The sequence below is a fragment of the Podarcis liolepis genome (assembly GCF_965112155.1).
Source record: "Podarcis liolepis genome assembly, chromosome: 2".
NCBI classification, from domain to species: domain Eukaryota; kingdom Metazoa; phylum Chordata; class Lepidosauria; order Squamata; family Lacertidae; genus Podarcis; species Podarcis liolepis.
Window position 1 is genome coordinate 64,041,716 of NC_139555.1, and position 21,487 is coordinate 64,063,202.

The 21,487-nt window shown below is 41.9% G+C and overlaps 1 long non-coding RNA gene across 2 annotated transcripts in view; it reads left to right on the forward strand.

Moving 5' to 3' along the window:
* Positions 1–17,379, forward strand: part of LOC310699922 — a 123,063-nt gene extending 105,684 nt beyond the window's left edge. The window contains exon 3 of one of the 2 annotated variants that reach the window (XR_014522306.1): positions 17,117–17,379. This is a non-coding gene — a long non-coding RNA (uncharacterized lncRNA). Of the gene's footprint in view, positions 1–49; positions 133–17,116 lie in introns of those variants that run through there. The other variant, XR_014522307.1, reaches the window with a different exon arrangement.
* The last annotated feature ends 4,108 nt before the right edge of the window (positions 17,380–21,487 follow it).

Sequence of the window (21,487 nt, forward strand, 5' to 3'; positions counted from 1 at the left end):
AGATATATTAACACAATTAACCTTTGTTTTTTTTCATTTGTCTCTGAAGGTTTTCCCTCTTCATCTTTGTTCCTGATTCACAAAAGATATGTACTCCCTCGATCTCTATGTCTCCCTCCCCTACCTTGACCCTACAAAAAACATGTTCAGATACTTTCCATCATAAATCCTCTGATTTGACCCAGAACAGGACTGACTGTTCCTGACGCGCATATTTACCCCTCCTGCATTGTCCCATATAGTATGTTGCGTTCACCTCTTTTCACTTCATGTTCCCTCTAAGCAACAATACTGGCAAGAGCAGACAGTGAGGAGAGGCATACAAATCGGGAAGCAGCACAAAAATAGGACACTGGGGCCCTATGGAGGTATTGAAAGCCTCACACAATTAGAAGCTTCTGTGGGGAGAGCAAAGATGTGTTCCCTGCTGTCTTCCATACATTGGAAGCAGAAGGTCTGCAGTGGGGAGCTACAGACTTCCCACATGATTTAGAACCCTAAATCACGGGTGCTAACTTGCAGGGTTCTAGAACTGCATTTATTAGTTGGGTAAGCAGAACAAAGTTGTGAGGGAGTTAGATGCAAGTCTTAAGGGGAGCGGGTGGCGTTGTGGTCTTAACAACTGAGCCTCTCGGGCTTGCAGATTGGAAGGTTGGCGGTTCGAATCCATGTGATGGGGTGAGCTCCCATTGCTCTGTCCCAGCTTCTGCCAACTTAGCAGTTTGAAAGCATACCAGTGCGAGTAGATAAATAGGTACCACTGCAGCTCGAAGGTAAACAGCATTTTCGTGTGCTCTGGCACTCATCATGGTATCCTGTTATGCCAGAAGTGGTTTAGTCATGCTGGCCACATGACCCAGAAAGCTGTCAGTGGACAAACGCTGGCTCCCACAGCCTGAAAAGCAAGATGAGTGCTGCAACCCCATAGTCGCCTTTGACTGGACTTAACTGTCCAGGGGTCCTTTACCTTTACCTAGATACAAGCCTTACCTTACCTTTCAAGAGGGGAGCTTCCACACTAAGGATGCTTTCAGAGGTGGGGATTATTGCATTAGTTTTCCCAATTATAATGCAAGCACTTCTGGCCCAGGTACTATTACTCCTTTTACACTACACTGTTGCATCATGGGTATCTGGCTTTTTGATGGATATACTGCCATGACTGTTAGGCCAGAATATCACCCCAAATTTCCTGTTGGAAAATTTTGACCCAAAACTCCTGTGATTTTCTGGAATGCAAGCAGATTTTTTTCTGGAAGCAAATAAAACAGAAATGAGTGTGCTAAATTTCCACTGGTTTTCCAGAAGTGGCTCTTACATTATGCAGAAGATCACATAAAACATGGGAAATCTCAGTTAAGGAAATATTGATAGAATGGAATAAACTGTTGTCTGAATGCAGCCTAGATGTTCAGTTTGGAATAACCACATTTGGAACATGCATTCTCCACCATGGAGCATCTTCATGACACAATCGTCATATCATTGCTCTTTTAGATCTCACCCATGTTTTTTCCCTTCAAGACAATAGAAAATCCAGCATTTTTTTAAAAAAAAAAGAAGAGAAGAGAAAAGCAATCTCCAGAGGCGAGGATGGCTTTTAGCACTATAATTTCTGAGAGGTGTGATTTTGATCTGTGCAGTGACATTTCGTAGGTTGAGTGCTATGTCCACACCTTTTTCCTTCCCTGTCTTGTGTTCAGTTCCACCTCTCTTACTTTTCTTCCTGTTCGTTGGAAGCATCTGGCCTGCCAGAGTAATGCAGTGAAAAGTTTCCCTTCCTTTCTTTTTCAGTTTCAATCCAGAAAACTGGTTTCCCTTTCTCCTTCCTTTTCCCTAAGCAGCCACTCATTTTCTGTCTTCTGTTCCTGCACCCTTAGCTGCCTTTTCTTGTTTACATTGCTATACTGTGCCCACTTCCAGCTTTGCAGAGATTGCTCCATAAGCAAATGGGGCCCTGCCCCACCAAGCACAGTCTCTGCTCAACCATCCTCCGCATGCCTGCCTCCTTACTCAGGAGGCAGGAAGGAGGGTGGGGACAAAACCAGAATTAGTTGGCTCTGCCTATTTCTGGTCCTGCCTCCACCTGCCATTGGCTCTGGCTCCACCTACTGTCTTACCAGTCCCAATGGGCACTAGCCTCCACTGCGCTAGCTATAGTAGGGGCATCTGGCTGACGAGCAGCTCAGCTAAGAGCATGGCTGTGGTGGCAGCAAGGAAGATGTGGAGTCCAATGAGAGGAGCAGTCAGTCCCCAACCCATCAAAGGATCCTCATTTTCTCTTTGGAGTGAGGGACAAGCCCTGTTGCACAAGCAGAAATACTTGCACTGCTAGGATGTTGACTTAGCACTACACTGGGCACAAGCCTCTATCTTGCAAAAGCAAATTGTCATCCCCTTTTCTTCTACATATCTTTCGCTTTTATTTCCAGCCAGACTTTTAATATATAAGGCGGCTTAACAAGCAAACAAGGACGTCAAGCTTCAAGCAAAGTAAAACAGGAACAGTGCAGTTTAAAACCATTGAAAGCCACTTCAAACATTATATTATTAGCAGGTGCACATTAAACACACACTCATTATGTGTACCCGCTAGTATCCTTTATAGTCACTTCACATATTTAGCTTGCATAGACAATATGGATACATGAAAGAAGGTATTTAAATTAATATAAGATTCAGCCAGCTTTTGAATCTGGTTCAAGATCTCATCCTGATCTTTAGCTCAGTAGTGGAAAACAAAGAACCCTTTTAGTTTCTGTCTACATATCAGCAAGAGGTGCTTTTATTCAATATTAAAATTATTAGTCATTATCACTTCCTCCATGGTTGATCCCATCAATGTAACATTCACAACCTTCTTCCACATAAATGGATCACATGTTACATACTATGGAAAATTGTCGCATACTCTCTGCTAGGGTGGGCATCGCTAGTGTGTTATATAATCACTTGATTCTCCACCTGAAACATAGGCAGAAGATGGAAACATTATTTGGACTAGCCTGAGAGCAAGCACTGAATGGAAGCAGCAGTGCTGCCCTTTAGGAAACATGTAAATGGGTGCTCAGTGTGCACTCCTTGTGGTTCTACAGCATGTAAAGTTGATCTGAAACAGCTTCATGAAATGTGGTGTATGTGCTGAGAGATATCAAGAACAGCACTGATGTAACTCCAGCAGAAAATTGGATATGTGTATCTCCCTATACGAACTCATAGAAATCTTCTATTTGATTACATCAGTATGAGTTTAATTTGAATTCACTTATGTGAACTTCCATATCTCTAGCCAGATAAATATGTCAGAAATCAGATGCTTCTCTGCAGAGCATCCATAGGTTCCCACACTGATCTTTTGCTTACCCAGATGGAGGGCAACTGAGAGGTGACGTAATATTCACAGAGCGATGTGTGGTGTTGGCCTGTGGTGGTGTGGGAGAGAGTGCCATGAAAGAAAAGTTACCTCCCATTTCTGGTGATGCACCCTGCACTTTCAGAACTGAGATGGAAGCAAGCTGTCATCTGTTCATGCGCTGCAGATAGATGATGCAACAGATTCGCAAGATATTGTTATGGCTATGCGCCTTCTAAGGAACGCTTGTGCTTTATTTGATTTGTGTTGCTTCAGTTATTTATCCTGGCCTTAAAACATAGTGTGCATTCTGGGAAAAGATGGTGACACTGGTTATACAACAGTGCCTTCCCTGTCTCTGTCACCTTGTTGCTTAGTGCAAACACTTTCTATTTACATCTGTCGGCTCGAGTCCCTCCTGATTCTGATCATCCTTCCGCCAACATGAAAAGCATTGATCTCAGCGGTGTTACTCCCAGCTTACACGTCCGGAGCTAGCCCTGTGTCTGTAGCTATAGGGATACATTGATATTCCATGAAAATCGCTTCCCATAGGGCATTCTGCCCAAGATGAGCTGTGAGTGCCTTTCCCATCCTCCACCCGGGAAATTACCATTTACAAGGGCACCCTGTCAAAAAGGAGGAGAGTGCTTATACTGATGTGCAAGTTACATTTGGGAAGAACTGAAAATCTCAGGCAGTGTTAAGGCACGCTCTGCTGTAAGCTGTTGGAGTGTTGCTGTCGGAACGCAGCCTTAATAATCATATACATATTCAGTAAGCATAGCCTTGCAGTCCACATCATAGTCAATCTGCTGTACATGTTCAGCACTACAGCAACTCGTTAAGGCTAAAATGCAAATTACAAGCTACATTCACCACTCTATACAGCAGTAGCTAGATGCCTCCTGCAGGGAGATGGTCTGTGTCACCATTACAATACCGTAGCAAAACAAGCATATGGGGGGGGGGGAGGGAGGAAATAGATCAAAATATGCTGATATACGTCGTAAAAATGTTTCATAAGATAGTTGTGTGCTAAACAGCCGAACTGTGCCTAGGCACTAATGCTGCCCTGCACAAACTTTAGGAAAATATTTCATAAATTTGGGTGCATGAGGGTGTGGGATTTTTTTCTTTTTCAAGGCTACAGATTATTTCCTGGGCGTGCTACTCTAATTGATTTGACTTTCACAAATTGCAGTTTCTGAATCAAAACAAACACGGATTACCTCCATTGTTCCATATCGTCATGGCTTTTGCCATTCTCCTTTTTTCCCTTAGCACTGCCCTGGTTCTTTATCAGTATGATGTCCAAGTATGAGGACTAATCCCAGTTCACACAAAATATACAGCAGGTGGTAGGTAGGTGGAACACGCGCACACACACGGTTCTCAGGAGGGTGAGTGAGATCTGTTGGTCTCTCTATTGCAGTGTTGACCAAACTTGGGTCTCCAGCTGTTTTGGGACTACAGTTCCCATCATCCCTGAGCACCGGTCCTGTTAGCTAGGGATGATGGGAGTTGTAGTCCAAAAACAGCTAGAGACCCAAATTTGGCCAACACTACTCCATTGACATGGTAACTATGATCTCTGTGGTGTCCAGCATGCAAAGAGACAAACAGGTGATCTTCACCTATGGCAGACAATATCCTAATGATCATGGACTCTCTTTCTCTCCATATCAGTACCTAGGAACAGCTCAACTGTTTAACACGGACATGTTGAACAGACTCAGTATTTAATAGAGAAATCGGCAAAAGGGACATTGTTTGAGCCCTTTAACGGGAACAAACAGAAAAGGAAAGAGTTAATAAGGCAGTCATTTGAAAAGTGTGTGCATTATTTATTACATATTTTTGACTTCCAGAACCTTGTCACAATTCATTTGCTTACATTTCTCTACTGCAAAAAGCTGTGAGAGGCTCCTGAAGTATATTGAAAAATGGAAGACCATCCAAGCGTCTCGCAGGGTGCCTGCATCTTCTTCACATTGAGGGTCACACATTCCCCCTTGACTTTAATGCAAAGCCAATTTCTATCATTCAACTATTCTGATTTCAAACTGCATAGCATCTTGGAATGACAGGTTTGTTAGATTCCCCCCCCCCCCGCGCGTGGGGTCAAACACAGTTTCTTCATCAGTATGACCTAGACCGTCAGGCTTTCACCCCTTAAGAGTTAAAATCACAAAAACTACAAAAACCATCAACCCACATTGCCTTTCATTTTGCAATTTCACTGTGCAAAAGTATTTTTTTTTTTTTAAAAAAAAGGCTAGTCACCAACTCTAATTGCCTTTCTACCTGCTTCCTAGGAATTTGGGGTGCCTTAAATTCTCACATAAATATCTGTTTGTCATTGAAAGCAGGGGTAGGGAACCTCAGCTCCAGGAGCCTCTTTATCTGGGTCCCAAGTCACACCCCATACTGGTCCTGCTCCACACCTCTTCTCCAGTTCTTCTACCTGGGTGGAATGCTTCTTGCTTCCTGGCTAGAGAAGTGTTTATGTAGAAATGCCTGACAAGACATATAGGTGTGTAGTCAGAAGCTAACATTCCATTTTCCAAAGGTGAGTCTTGGAGTATGGTACCCACATGAGAGCAAAGAAGTTTTTCCATCACCTAAGAGAGAGACCAAGAAGGAAGGTCCTGGGACTTGAATCAGAATCCACAAGAAATCTAGCCCAGAAAAAAAATATGTATTGGGGCCAACAGTCAGCATCAAACTGATGTTGGAAGGGAGTTACTACTGCAGAGAGCCTTCCTCTCTTTATCCTACTGAACTGCCTGCAGCGTAGAACGGCCTTTGATGAAAAGAGAAGGCTTCTCCATCTTATAACCACTGGTGTATAGCAAAGGAAGAATCTGCTGGGTTAATACCTCCATCTAGATGAAAATTAACATCCTTTCCAACCGCAGCCAATCAGTCCCATGTATGCAGGAAGAATTTTGCTAGAAACGTGCATGGGTCTATTTGCAACCAGGGAGGGCTTGCTAGTTATTGTCTCTGTTAAGCTTTTATTTTTCCCTTTCAAGTTTCCTTTGATTTCTCTGGTTTGTATGGAGACACTTTTCAAAAATCAGGAGCTTGGTGTGATCACAGATTTTAACCATTAGGATCACAGAGCACTCTTCTTTTACAATATGCCCCCACCCAACATTTTCAACTGCGTTGACTATTCTTTTGGTGAATGCCCACTGCCCAAATCCACAAGGAGCCTGCTCCTTTCTTCTCTTTCAATGCCTTGTGAAATCTTGTCTAGAAGCTATTCAGCGCCTGTGCTGAATAAACATAGCAGGGAGACAGTTTGAGAATTGTTTTGGTGTGTTTCTTTTCAAAGCTATTTATTCTCAAATTACTGCACTGCTTTACTATCCACCTCCTCCTGCAACTCCCAGCAATGTATTTTTCATAAGTTCACTGGGAAAAGGCCAGATTTGTTTAATATTCTGTATGCCGGCTTAATAGCAGCAGCTCTAGAGATGAAAGGAACATCTGCAAATATTTGCTAATATTTCTGGTTCTAAAATACCCCACAATTTAAATTCTGAATGTGAAAATTTGAATGTGAAAAGTCTTACCTCTAATTTCAAGTGTGTTAGATTTGTTGGCACATCTCAACTGTTTTTGCTTCTAGCCTGACAGACAGATGAAACCTCATAAGTATAACCTTGTCAAATGTTAGGTCCAGTTGAAAATTATCTATCAAATCCAGGCTTACATTAAGCCTATTTGCATTTGAACTGTTAGCTGTTGTCCAGTAACATACACCATTGCATAACAGTTATTAGCAACTATCAAATACTAATACTATCACATGACAATTATTAGATATAACATACCATTGCATGTCAACCAAGAAATGGCATCAGAAATGAAATATTGAAATAAATTGTCACCATGTTAAATATGCTTATCAAATATCCAGAAAATATTTGATAACTATTCAAGAATTCAGAGAAATTTTCAGAGCTCCAGATAGCTCACAGTCTTTCTATGAAATATATATATATAATAATTGTCCAGTAGCACCTTGGAGACCAACTAAGTTTGCTCTTGGTATAAGCTTTCGTGTGCATGCACACTTCTTCAGATACACACAAAAGCTTATACTAAGAACAAACTTAGTTGAACTCTAAGGTGCTACTGGAGAATTTTTAATTTTTTTATATATATTTCGACTGTGTCAGACCAACATGACTGCCTTCTTGAGTCTTTCTATGAATATATGTATGTATATTTCATTGACTTCAGTAGACACAGATGTAATTTGAAGAAGAAGAAGATTTCTGGTAATCAGAAATACACTACTTCTGATCCTAGAGGTAGCCATTAATGGGCACATCATCTATGAATTAGTCTAACCCTCATTAATTTGTCTCATGATCCAACTCTAGTAGATATAGAGAAATCAAAGAACCAGTGGTGGAGCTTCATGCTCCAGCACCAGGGGGCGGAGAGCAGACGGGGGCGCGGCTGGCGTGCATCCTGGGGGTGTGGCGCCCAGCATAGGAGGGGGGCCCAGCTGCCATGGCACCCCACGGGATCTACCAGGGGCGGTGCGCTCCACCACACCCCTCTTCCCCATCCAGTGCCAAGAACATGGTTGAGTGGGCAAGAAATAGTCAGGTCTTTTGTATTCTAAATGCAAAAAAGAAACCTTGAGGTATATGTGTGGGTAGGTGTGATCTTGGGATTTTTTTTAAAAAAATAATTTTTATTAACCGGCCAATCACATCAAATCAAATCACATCACATAAATTCCGAATTACCAAGCCGAATTTTAAATTTTGTTGAGGGAACCCATATTTCAAGATCCGAAGGGGGATTCTGATCATCTTCTTGCTACTGCGTTAATGTCCAAATCAGTCCAAACAAAGTTCATAATTCTATCCAGACTTATCTTGCTGTTTCCACACCACATCTTGTTCATATATTTTCTCTTTTTTCTTTATGATCTCTTCTGATAGTCTCCTTAAGCCGATAAACACCAATAATAATCCTGTGTGAATTTTTCCGTTCTTCCAGTCCTCAAATCGAGATGGTTTCCATATATCATCGCCTTCATAGATAACAGCGCTCTTTCCATCATTAATTACAGAACTGTTGTTCTTAAGTCCCACTGAGGAGTTTCATCCACAATATAAATAGCTCTATTTCTCTATTTCTCCTCTCAGACTTAAGTCCTCCGACAGAACTTCCCAATATGGCAATGGTATTTTTAACTGCATCATTCCAAAGCCCTTATACATTCCACGCTCTTCTTAAAACATGCTCTGGTTCAAAAGTTTATCTCCACACAGCCTTAAATCCACAGCTTAAGTCCTTAAAACAACATTTCTGACTTGTGGGTGGGGGGATTCTTGTTTAATCACATAAAGGAAAGAAAGGAAGATTTTTTCCCCCTCCCCCATCAGTCCCTTTGCCATACCGAGTCTTGGCGTATCTTCTCATGATCTATACTTATTCCTCCGACTCGTCTTGTTTTATCAGAGATCTCTTCTGTTAGCAGTCTTTACTCCCCCTTCTTCCTTGAAATATGTGCATTAGCTTCATCCAAATTATTTCTTTTGAAGTTCTTGCAGCTAGTGGCGCGGATCAGAGACGGTGTCCAGGAGTGCCGAAATCCCACAGGAGGGCATTGTGCCTAGTGCCCCCATCCCCACAAATTTGGGGGTGGTATAGGGCACAGCAGGCAAGGGCAGTCCCCCACTATAATCCTGGGGGGGGAGGGAGACTATTTACTCCCATCACAGCCTCCAATTTACCTCGTGTGGGTCGGAGAGATGTTATTGTCAGCCATCTTCTGATGCACCCCTAGTGGTCCCCCGTGATCTTGGGATTTTCAGTGAGCAGATCATGCCAGGCTTCACAGTCCAACTCAGTGAAGGATGCAGGAACAAGTATTTCCTTTGTGGAAATGTGGGTGCCCTTGGCTGCGTTGGAGCTCTGAGCATATGTGTTGGTAGTCACATGTACACAAATGGCCACTGAGTCCGACTGCACGCAGGAAGGTTGGGATGTTAGAGGCAGGCAAGGCAATCAATGGCAAGCGAAGGCTATGAACTTTGTGAATAGCGAGGGAAAGTAATGTGAAAGAAGAAGGACAGAAGCAAGGCAACAGGGTTTTGTTTGGAGGCCATTATATTGGCTATACTGATCTATAGACATTGTTAGTTCCCTATTTCCCTGGAGAAATCTTGATGAAATTGGTTTCCTGTATTATTACCGTACATTTCATTCTCTGATTCCAATCGAAATTTACTACCCAGTGTTTACTTTACTTTTTCTGGGTGTGCAATATTTCAAAAAGGCGAGATAAGCTCCAAAGTGAAGGATTTACATCTTTTATCCCATGCAAGGGGAAGAGACATAAAGAATTGGAAAGTAAAGTTGTAGATTAGGATGTGAAAAGCTTATCAGGAGGGAAATGGTGGTGTGAAATTTTAAAAAGGAATGCAAACCTATCCTCATTTAGAGAGGATTTACTAGACTGATGTCACGGCATAGTTACTCATCAATGAATTTATTCATTACATATCTCACAGCTTTTTCCGTCCTGGAACTCAAGGTGGTCAACATGGTGGTCTCCCACCAGACACTGACCAGAGCCAGACCTGCTCGTCTTCAACTAAATAGCTGCCTTATGTGCCCTCAGTTCATACCATGAAACCTAAGTGACAAACTTTCTCTGATTTGAGACCATTGACCTGAGCAAAAATAGGAAAGGAGCAGGTAGCACTTTGCCTCTTTTTAAACCTATTTAGAGGGATTTCCAATTACAATGTTTAGGGAAGTTTTTAATGTTTGATGTTTTATCACTTTTTAAATTAATTTTCTGTTGGGCTGGGGAAACTGCTGCTGCTGCTGCTACTACTGCTAAAGTGCATACATACATACATACAGATAAGTTACAGGAGAATAGAGTTTTCCCCAGGAACTTAAATGTTTAGAGTTTTTAGAGAGGTTGAAACTCTTCTCTTGCTTACATGACAACATAGTAAAAAAATAAAACGTTTTACAATTGTGACCATTTCATTAGATTTAACTTTTCAGAGTACCTGGGTTTGATTAAGCTACATTTGCACTCTGATTTTCTGGTTGTAAATTTTCCATAGCGCTGCTAATGAACTTCCCAAATGCACCACATTCATTTTCAATCATTTCTTGTGCATCAGGTAGATGAGGTCATAAAACTGTTATACTTCTTCATTCATTCATGCTTGCGCAGAAGCTTCTTTCAGAACATAAATTTCTATTCAATGACGAAGAACACTAGATTCTATTTCATTTTTGTTTGGAAGTAGCTGGAGATGAATCCCGCTTCATTCATTCCAGGAAACTTAGCACTATGAATGGGAGCTGGCAAATGATGGCATTACATGTAACAAGTTGAATTCTGGGGGCTGAGACTGTTCTGCCACATCCCACTCTAGTATCAAAGACCTTGTACAGTACAACCATGCCATGGGTTTAAAGCGGTATCATGCCACTTTAAGCCGCCATAACTTCCCCCAAAGAATCATGGGAGCTTCAGTTTGTTAAGGGTCCTGAAATTTCTTAGGAAACCACTTCCCCCCACTACAATTCCCAAAGTTGTTTAACAACTGATTCCTTTGCAAATAGTACTTCTATGAGGAGAATAGGGGTCTCCTTACAATTCTCAGCACTTTTTTTTAAAAAAATGTATTTTTATTAAATATTTTCTTGATTTACAAAAGTGTGTGCAATGTCTCTCTCTCTCGTATTTCCCTCCCCCCATGCAACATTTTTACAAATCAGTTTCATTTCTTGAGACATTAGGAAAAAAGGGGGGAAAGAGGTGGGGTGGGTGTGGGTGACGATGTTTCTAATTTACTTAATATATGTAGGGTTAGGTGTCAGCGTTGCTTGTGCAGGTTCTTTGCTGTTCACTCTCAGCACTCTTTACAAACTACAGTTCCCAGGATTCTTTGGTAGAAGCCATGACTGTGTAAAGTGGTATAATATTGCTTTTAATAGAGGTATAGTGGTATAATAGTGCAGATGTGGGCCATGTTTGCACCACTGTCCTATTGCCTGTCTCCTATATTGCATTTTGATGTTTCCCATTGAACCTGCACAGGGGAATTATAATGGCTTTCTTCTGCTTTAGTGAACCCTCAGTGACTTTGTGATAGCTGTGACTGCTACACCAATTCTGATTTTCATCTCAGACTTATTTGCATGCCTAGCAACCAAGAGTTAAGGATAAAGAAAGCAGCGAACAGCAGGTGGTAGGTTCCCTGGAAACATGACTGCGTGAGACTGCAGCATTTGGAGAAGTAGGGGCAGAAGATCTCAGAGAGAAACTGGGGGTTGAAGGGCTGTTATGTAACTAGGTTCCACTCAATGTAGACCTATCTGGAATTAATTGTTTCCCTCAATCTCAATGAGTCTACTTAGGTTGATACAACCAAAGGAGAAGAGATATATGGCCTCTTTTCCACACGCAGTTGATGAGAAACTCACTAGCATTAAATGTTTTATTTGATATTACTAGCCTCATACTTGGCATTGTTCAAGAATTCAAAGGGAAAAAAATCAGTGCAGTTTTCAAAATTCTGAATTGAGGTAGTCAACTGAACCTTTCAAAGCTGGACCAATATTAACCACTGATGCCAGCTTAAAACTAGTGCAGTTTTGAAAGGTTCAGTCTGCCACCTCAATTCAAAATAGCATCCAATTATAGCCAAACAAAGATATAAACCTGCTCCTTGATCTTAGGAACCGTCATGCAGTATTTGGTTAACAAAATCAATGCAGTTTTGGAAGGTTCAATCCACCATATTGACTAAAAATGGCACCCAAGTGCATAGTGAAAATACAACTTTCCAAAATCTATAATAGATGCAAGCCCTGCAACTGTTGCTACTGCATTAAAACCAATCTCCCCTCTCTTGCCTTAATTTCTTCTAGCCGAGCCAAGAAGGACATTAACTTGTTCTTATTTTGATTTTATTTCTTCTCAGTTAAAAGTTAGCGTATAAAAGATAATGTTCGCAGCATTCAAGCATATGCAGCAATACACATCTTCTGCAGTTGATTAAGCTCTGGAGCTGAGTCATTTAGTATCCACCAAAACTGTTTATTGTAAGTATTCTTCAAGACTGAAAACACTGTTTTTTAATTATGCAGTTTGGGAAAGAACAGAACTGACACACCACAACACTGGCATAAATCACAAGTTATTGTTTTCTTCCCTCGTGAGAAACGGGAAATGCAGCTTCGCCCATCTGTATAAACCTTCTTAATGAAGGTTTGCTGTGGACTGAGTCAATGAGAGCCAAAACAGGTTTAGAAACACATAATTCCTGAAGAGTTGCTTCATTACACTGATTAAGAGTGGAACGGGTTGCTGAACCTATTCCTCACTGTCAGAGACCTTACCTACCCTTGAAGATTTCAGTTAGTTTCGGTCTGAATTGGCTATTTCAACTCTGTAAAATGGCTTGTCCCCATAGGGACCCAAAAGGTATGCCTGCCTCTTTGGTTGATGGAGAGGGGAGCCATGTTTATTGTCCCTGCCTCTGGTCCAAACTACCCACTAGCCTGAGTGAGGCAGCTGCCTCAGGCGGCAGATGCTGGGGAGGTAGAAACAGCATTGGACGACAGAGCTCAGTCCTCCAAGATTAGAAGGTGCAGTTTGCCCTGCACCTCCTAAGTTAGCTTGCTGCCTTGAGGTGATTCAAATAAGATTCAGGACACACCTGCACTGTACATTTAAAGCACTGTGGTGCTCCCTTAACCATTATGGTTTTCTCCAAAGTATCATGGGAACTGTAGTTTGCTAAGAATGATGAGAGTTTTCGGGAGACCTCTAGGCACCTCAAAGAGATACAATTCCCAGATTTCTTCCCTAGGAAGAGGGAATGATTCTTAAACCATTCTAGGAATTATAGCTCTTTGAAGGGAATAGCGGTTACCACTTTAGCACCCTTAACAAAACTGCAATTCTCAAGATTCTTTAGGAGAAGCCATGACTGTTTATCATGGTGGTTTAAGGGTATAGAGCAGATGAGGCCTAAACTAGATGTGAAGTTGGCTCCTGTACATAGAATATGGGCACCATCTTGACCTTCATCTCAGGAAGCAAAATGTTTGTGGCCCGATTGGCCCTGTCTGCTTTCCCCACCCCCACCCCACACCCATTTATTGTTTTATTATTAATTTTTGTAACGTTGCTTGGTTTGCAAGCAAATGTGTGGGCTAGGACAGCCCAGCAAAAGAATGTTTTTGCAGCATTCTAAATGTGGTAATTACTATTCAAGTCATCATCACCATCAATTTGCATAACATGTCTCTCTTTGCACAATAACACAGAGCAGGGTTATTTGGGAGGAATGGAATGAGAGCAAAAGCTGCAGGGTCACTTAATTCCTTTGGTTGTCCCAAAGAATTCTCTACAAACACAACCCCAACCCCCGTCATTTTCTAGCTACTACTCACAGCCAAACTATAAATCATCCATAGAAATAATATGAGATACTGTAGTTTTGGAGCTGTTTGGAAAGTTTCAGTATATATTGTCCAGGTTTCAGGGAGTTCATGTTGAGATTTCATGATGCATATATCATTTTTGGCAGGGCTGAAGTCTGTGCTAGTTGCTTTTCACAGAAAGAATGAACCTTCCCAAGGCACACAAGTGCAGTAATATTGTCTGTACTATACAGCCTTGTCCATGAATGTTCAGAATGGAACATCCTTTTAACTGGGTGGCTAATATGCCTAGGGCATTTTTAATGGTCCACATGAGTGACAGAGAATGTGGACCAGCAGCCACAAGTAGCCTGGATGAGGTCAAACCAACCAATCAGGAGCTGGCCTTGGTAAACTGATTAAACATCTGGAAATGAACAAGGAGATGCCTAGTAGGGCTATCACAATTTATAGGCAGTGTAGGATGCTATTTCAGTGGGTCAAAGAGAGTATGCTATTCAACCATACCTCATTTGTGATGATCTAGTCACATTTTTAAAATTTTCTGAATAAATATCAAGTTGCAAAAACTCACTAAAATAATAATAGTAATCCTTCCTAGAAACGTGTGGCATTTCTTCCCTTTGCACAAATATGCTTTTAGTGTTCCTCAGATCAAGAGGATTTTTATTTATTATTTCTTTATTTTATTTATATCCCACCTTTCTTCCAAGGAGCTTAAGGTGGTGATACATAGGCTTCCTCTTCCCCATGTTATCCTCACAACAACCTAGTGTGGTAGGCTAGGTTGGGAGGCAGTGACTGGTTCAATGCCACTTGATGATGATGATAATTTATTATTTATAAAGTATTATAAATAATTTATAAATAATAACACTACTCTGGGCGGCTCCCAACAGCATATTAAAAACACGCTAAAACATCAAACATTAAAACTTCCCTAAACAGGGCTGCCTTCAGATGTCTTCTAAAAGTCAGATAGTTGTTTATTTCCTTGACATCTGACGGGAGGGTGTTCCGTAGGGCAGGGGCCACTACCGAGAAGGCCCTCTGCCTGGTTCCCAGTAACCTCACTCCTCACAGTGAGGGAACTGCCAGAAGGCCCTCAGAGCTGGACCTCAGTGTCTGGGCTGAATGGTGGGGAGTAGAGACACTTCTTCAGGTATACTGTGCTGAGGCCATTTAGGGCTTTATACGTCAGTACCTTTATGGCAGACTGAGGATTTGAACCCTAGTCTCCCAGGTCTTAGTTCAACACACTAACCACTATACCACACTGGTTTTCATGCAAGTCATGCAAGGATGCAAGGCCAACAGTGCTGAGGACTGCTGTATATCAGTGGAGGGCTTATAATCAAATTCAGTTGACTGAAGTGGCAAACCTGCAATCTGTCATCCATGTGAAATATTTGGGATCTTGTTTTCTATGAGGATCAGCTTGTCATATTGAAGAATATCCACCATTGTGGGTAGGGCATACTTCAGACTGCGTGGTAGAAGGGGAAAAGCTGAGCTGGTCCTCCACCAGGCTATTACAGTGCTGCTCTGAGTAATTAAAACATGAACGAGAGTGTCAGTGGATGCTAGAAACTGCCGTCTTCTTAGGAGAGGATTATGGCCTAACTCCCATCATTTAATGCAAGGAAACCTTCTAAAGTGGCTGTATGATTGCACAGCGTAGTAAGGTATCACCTGGTAAATGGTTGTCTTGTGTTTCCCAAATGGACAGATGAAATTGTACTGTGCAGGGTCTTTTGGTGTCAGGCTGTGTGGCTTCTCTCTGAAACGACTATGGTCACACCCACACCATTCATTTAAAGTGCTCTTATGCTACTTAAACAGCTGTGGAGGTTCCTGGGAACTGTAGTTTGTTAAGGATACTGGGAAGTATAGCTTTTAAGGACCAGCATCCTCAACAAACTACAGTTCCCAGGAATTTCCATGGCTGTTTAAGTGGTACAGTGGTACCTCAGGTTAAGTACTTAATTCGTTCCGGAGGTCTGTTCTTAACCTGAAACTGTTCTTAACCTGAAGCACCGCACCACTTAACTAATGGGGCCTCCTGCTGCCGCCGCGCCGCCAAAGCACGATTTCTGTTCTCATCCTGAAGCAAAGTTCTTAACCTGAAGCACTATTTCTGGGTTAGCAGAGTCTGTAACCCGAAGCGTATGTAACCTGAGGTACCACTGTATAAAAGTGTGGATATGACCTAGATCCCGTGTAAGACCAATGACTTTAGAGCTGTTGTTTAAGACATTCTGTAAAAATATCCAGCCTTCCATATCCGGCTTCCCATTTTTACAGCTGTCTAGAATCCCATTTCAGAAATCAGTTGTCATGATTTTGTTGTCAAAAAATGTCAAGCATTTCACAGCCATAACCCACATGCAGCAGTATTAGAGCAGATTTACACTTTGCTGATTAAACCAGGTAGAAAAGGAGCCTGTTTGAGTGGTGAAATGCATGTTCAGCGTGGTGAATATTTAACAGTATGCATGTGATGGAAATGGCTGGGTTTCCCTGCATTAAAAATAGAAGCAGCAATTAGGAGAGGATTATGGCCTAACTTCCATCATTTAATGCAAGGAAACCTGGCTATGCAAGGCTGCATTCCTATACTCACTTACCTGAGAGGAAGCTCCATTGAACTTAGCAGAACTTGCTTCTGAGTAGAAATGTTTACACTAGACATCCATACCAGGGGTGGGAAACCTCAGACCTGGGGCCAAGAGTGGCCCTCCAGTGCTTTCTGTCTGGCCCTTAGAACTCTCTCCAGGCCACACCCCTCAGTGACCCTACTTCACTCTCCAGGAATTTTGGTCTGGTTGCCCTGTTTTCATTAAGCCTGATATTGCCTTTTGTTTGGATGGAGTCCAGAGAGGGGGTTGTGAGGGTGTGTAGAAACTAGTCTAGTGTACAAAGGTAAAATTTAAATGTCTTGTTTGGTCTCATTTTTGCCTCTGGCATGTGGCACTTGGGAAGTTGCCTGGAAGTGAATGTGGCGATTGGGATGGAAAAAGTTTCACACCCACTCATCTGCAGGATTTATTTATTTAACTGCTCTATTTGTGTGTGTCTGCGTCTCTCTCTCTCTCTGTGTGTGTGTGTGTGTGTGTGTGAGAGAGAGAGAGAGAGAGAGAGTGAATTATGCCACAGTACAGTACTTAATGGGAGACTTTCCCCCTCACACACGTTTTTAATGCCTCTCCTTTGGGGAATGTAATGCAGGCCAAAGAGAGCACCCTGCATTAAATGCCTGCTTAATTTCCTGTTGATTTGTTCATTCTCTCTTCATCCTTTCAGTCAGCAGCATTCAGAAGCATTTAGCCTCTACGTCTTTTCAAGGTCAAGCCTGATGCTATATGTGCTTGGAAATCACATGCCTCGGTCATATTACATGGCACTGTGAGGCGGTGAGACAATGAAGCCATGTGCGCAGGGACCACAGCAGCCTCGCGATGTCACAGCGATGAAGCAACCAAAGACGATCAGCTCTCATGAAACAGACTGCTCCAAGAGGAGGCAGCACAGTTTGGTCTCCAGACGGTGAGCCAGGCAAGCGGAGAAGAGCTGGGGTTTCTGTCTGCTTTATTTTGTGATCTCTTCTTATTTACAAAAAAAGAAAAATAAAAAATAGAAGGAAGCCAGAGATGCATTCTGCCCCCCACCCCCGTTTCACTCACTGAGAGATTCATTCTGATGATTTATTTGTATTGCATCTAGAATCCACTTTGCAGTCATTAATTAGTACCCAGGAACTAATTAGTTCTCCAGGTAGGCAAGCTGAGTGCGCAACTTGTGTCAAGCCAGCCTGCGTTTGGCACATAATGTTCCATGACCCTTAGCCAGGAAGGAGCCGTTTGTAGAGAATGGCATCAGATAAAGAGCAATCAGGAAAACAGAATGGGAGATCAATGGTCTACTGAGCCCATTTTCCTCAATGACAGCATTTGTCAGGTCACCCTGGCTTTTATTGTGAAGCACAATGGTAAAAAAACCAAAATGAAAACAACTATGATGTTAGGTCTGTGTCTTAGACAACAATGTATAGAATATGAATCAGGGAGTGGAGAGATAATGATTACGGCACCATCATTTTACACGGGGCTGCAAGCCAAAAAGCATGGATCCCTGTCCCAAGGCATCTCCAGTCTGTATTTCAACAATGTGAGGACCCATATAGGGGGAGAAAGAGGCAAGATAACAACAGATAAATATCAGTGGATACAGTTAGAATCATTGAATTATCGAATTGTAGAGTTGGAAGGGACCCAGGGGTCATCTAGTCCGACCCCCTGCAATGCAGTAATCTCAGCTAAATCATTCATGACAGATGGCCATCCACCTCTGCTTAGAAACCTCCAAGGAGAGTCCACCACCTCCTGAGGGAGACCACTCCACTGCCAAACAACTCTTACTGTCAGAAAGTTTTCCCTGATGTTTAGTCGGAATCTCCTTTCTTGTAACTTGAAGCCATTGGTTCTAGTCCTACCCTCCAGAGCAGAAGAAAACAAGTTGTATGTAGTTTGCCTACTCTTCCCTTTCCACCTTCCCCTTCTCATGCAGACATGCTCCTTCCTGTGTGGGAATCACTTTCCCAAAGAGGTCACCCATGAAGTCATGATATCAGTTGGAATGCAACTGTCATATGAATGGAGCTGATTGCCTATTCAGTAATTTTCTTCCAGTTTTCTATCCTCTCTCCTGGTAGGATAGCTTTTGGTTGGAATGATTAGGTCTAAGTGGCTACTGTATCAATAGTGTTATAAGAAAAAAACAAAAACCTGCTCCCTTTCCCTTATAGGGTATCCATGAGCCTGTATAGAGTCCTTAAGTAGGTTCTCTGTCGGTAGGAGAAAATAACAGAGGCCAACCAGAGAATATTGAGAAGCAAAGATGCTAGTAAGCATGAACTTTTATTAAACTGTTGCAACAGGATCCCCTACTCATCCCACGCAGGGAGGGAGGAGAGGAACCCAGAACAATGGTGTGTAAGCTCTTATATAGACTTTTGAAATTGTCCACCCTGTAGCTCAAGACCAACCCCCAAAACATCATACATACATCACAGAAGGAGGTGGTCTGTAGCAGAAATACATCACAGGGGGGCGGTCTATCACAGAAATCCTGTCTTCCAGGAAACCTGACAATGGTCAATCATTGCTCTACCTCACAGCCTGACCATTCCTTTGTTGCGATAAATGCTTTCATTCCTGAAATGATAAGCAAAAGACAATGGAGAGGCTTTTCCATTTCCTTCCTCCTTGCAAAGAAATATTTTAGGCCAATTTGGGAGAGTCAAAATGGTTTCAGGATTGCTCTCCTATACTATTTCAGACACATGGTTTATATACTTATGTATGTTTTTGCCTTGTAAATTTATATATATATATATATATATATATATATATATATATATATATATATATATAAAACCTTAGAATTCCTATAACAATAGACAATATGTGGGAGAGCACTGTTGTGGAATGAGCCCCACACAGCCTGGTATTTTTATATGTGATATGCATATGTATTTGGTATTGTACTCAGGCCTCATTTTCATTATGGAGGGAGACTTAAGGATTACACCCATTTCTTCTCCCCTCTGCCCTGGAATAGGTTGGTTATGTGAATCTTGCATTCATTATCCTAAATAATTGTTCAGTATGAATTTGGAAAGGCTCGTTTGGAATGTGCTGCTGGAATGCTTTAAACTTTTGTATTTTGGGGGAAAGGGCTTGCTTCCCCTGGCTGCCAAGGCATTGCTTGTTTGCAGTTCTTGGGAAGTGGAATTAAAGGTATTACAAAATTCCTTAATATATAGAATTTACTGTGATGTGATACCATCCAGGAGCACTCTTGCCAAAGGTCCGAGCCTTGTAAAAGATTCACTCCAGAGCTGAGTCAAAATTTATCAGAAGACTTTTTTTTCTGATGAAGAGTTTGGAGATTCCCCCCCACCCCATCAGCCCCTAGCTAAACAAAAAATAAATGTCTGCCTTGCATAATGTTATTCCAGAGTTTTCCACCTTTTTGTGTGGTTTGTCTTCCATAATCGCTCCCTCTCACGATGGTAGGATTGCTCTGATAATCTATAAATGAAGCATAAAAAGAATGCTAGACTAACCAGAAGCAGACCAACCAAAATTTGAAAGCCTGGGAAAACAAGAATGGAAATTGCAAAAAAACAACAACAAAAAACCACAGGTTAAGTGTGGAAACAATTAAGATTAATCTGAAATAACTCCAATTAATGTTCGCAAATGCACAGTGTTTCTCTTTTTACCAAATAACACATTGAGGCTAATGATGACATATTTCAGTGTACTAAAGGTAGCAATGAGCTCTCCTGGGTAAAGTACAAAGAACTTTTGTGAATACAAAAATGAAAATGCTCTTCTTGGACTTGGCCATCACTGGCAAAAGTGCTATTATATAAGAGATGGAGAGCATGTCAACATAATAAATGGGTTCTTATAAGATATTCCAGATGAGTCCAAACAGAATTTCCTTTTATCAAGGTGTTAAAAAGCTCTAGCAATTTTATATTCATTTTCCAGAAAACAGGAGATAATATGTGGACAGTTTATCTATCTCCACTAATGTTTTTGCAAGATTTTAAAATAAAGGTTTTTGCTGCAGGAAGCAAAATTGCTTCCCTGTACCTCCCCATTCTTGTACTGTATTTTGTAAAACCTTTCCTCTCTAATAGGCAGCTTAAAATATTATTTTATTTCGTCCACTGAAACCAATTTATTTGTTTGGCTACCAAAGACCAGTGCATAGCATTACTACACTTCTGCTCTACACCATGGCTCCACATTGGTTTCCCATCAAGCATGCATGCAAACACAAAACACACAAAAGTTTATTTCCCCCAACTGCTCTCTTTGTAATAAATGACATATTTAAAGTCAAAGCACCTGGAAGGAGGCAAGAAGCCATTGTGGGCCCCTGATTGAAATTGGGACCATTGGTGTTAGATTGGAGCTATGCAGGGATGCCTTTTCTTCAAAGTGAAGGTGGCAAAGTGAAGAACATAAGATGAGCCTGTTGGATCAGGCCAGTGATCCAATAAGACCACCATCCTGTTCTCACAGTGGCCACCAAGATGCCTGAAGGAAACCCTCAAGCCCCAGAACAAGAATACTCTCTCCTCCTGTTGTTTCAGTTTGTTGTTGTTTAGTCATTTAGTCGTGTCTGACTCTTCGTGACTCCATGGACCAGAGCACGCCAGGCACTCCTGCCTTCCACTGCCTCCCGCAGTTTGGTCAAACTCATGCTGGTAGCTTCACAAACACTATCCAACCATCTCGTCCTCTGTCGTCCCCTTCTCCTTGTGCCCCCTATCTTTCCCAACATCAAGGTCTTTTCCAGGGAGTCTTCTCTTCTCATGAGGTGGCCAACGTATTGGAGCCTCAGCTTGACGATCTGTCCTTCCAGTGAGCACTCAGGGCTGATTTCCTTAAGAATGGATAGGTTTGATCTTCTTGCAGTCCATGGGACTCTCAAGAGTCTCCTCCAGCACCATAATTCAAAAGCATCAATTCTTCGGTGATCAGCCTTCTTTATGGTCCAGCTCTCACTTCCATACATCACTACTGGGAAAACCATAGCTTTAACTATACGGACCTTAGTTGGCAAGTGGTTAATTCAGCTTGTAGGTTTGGCCCT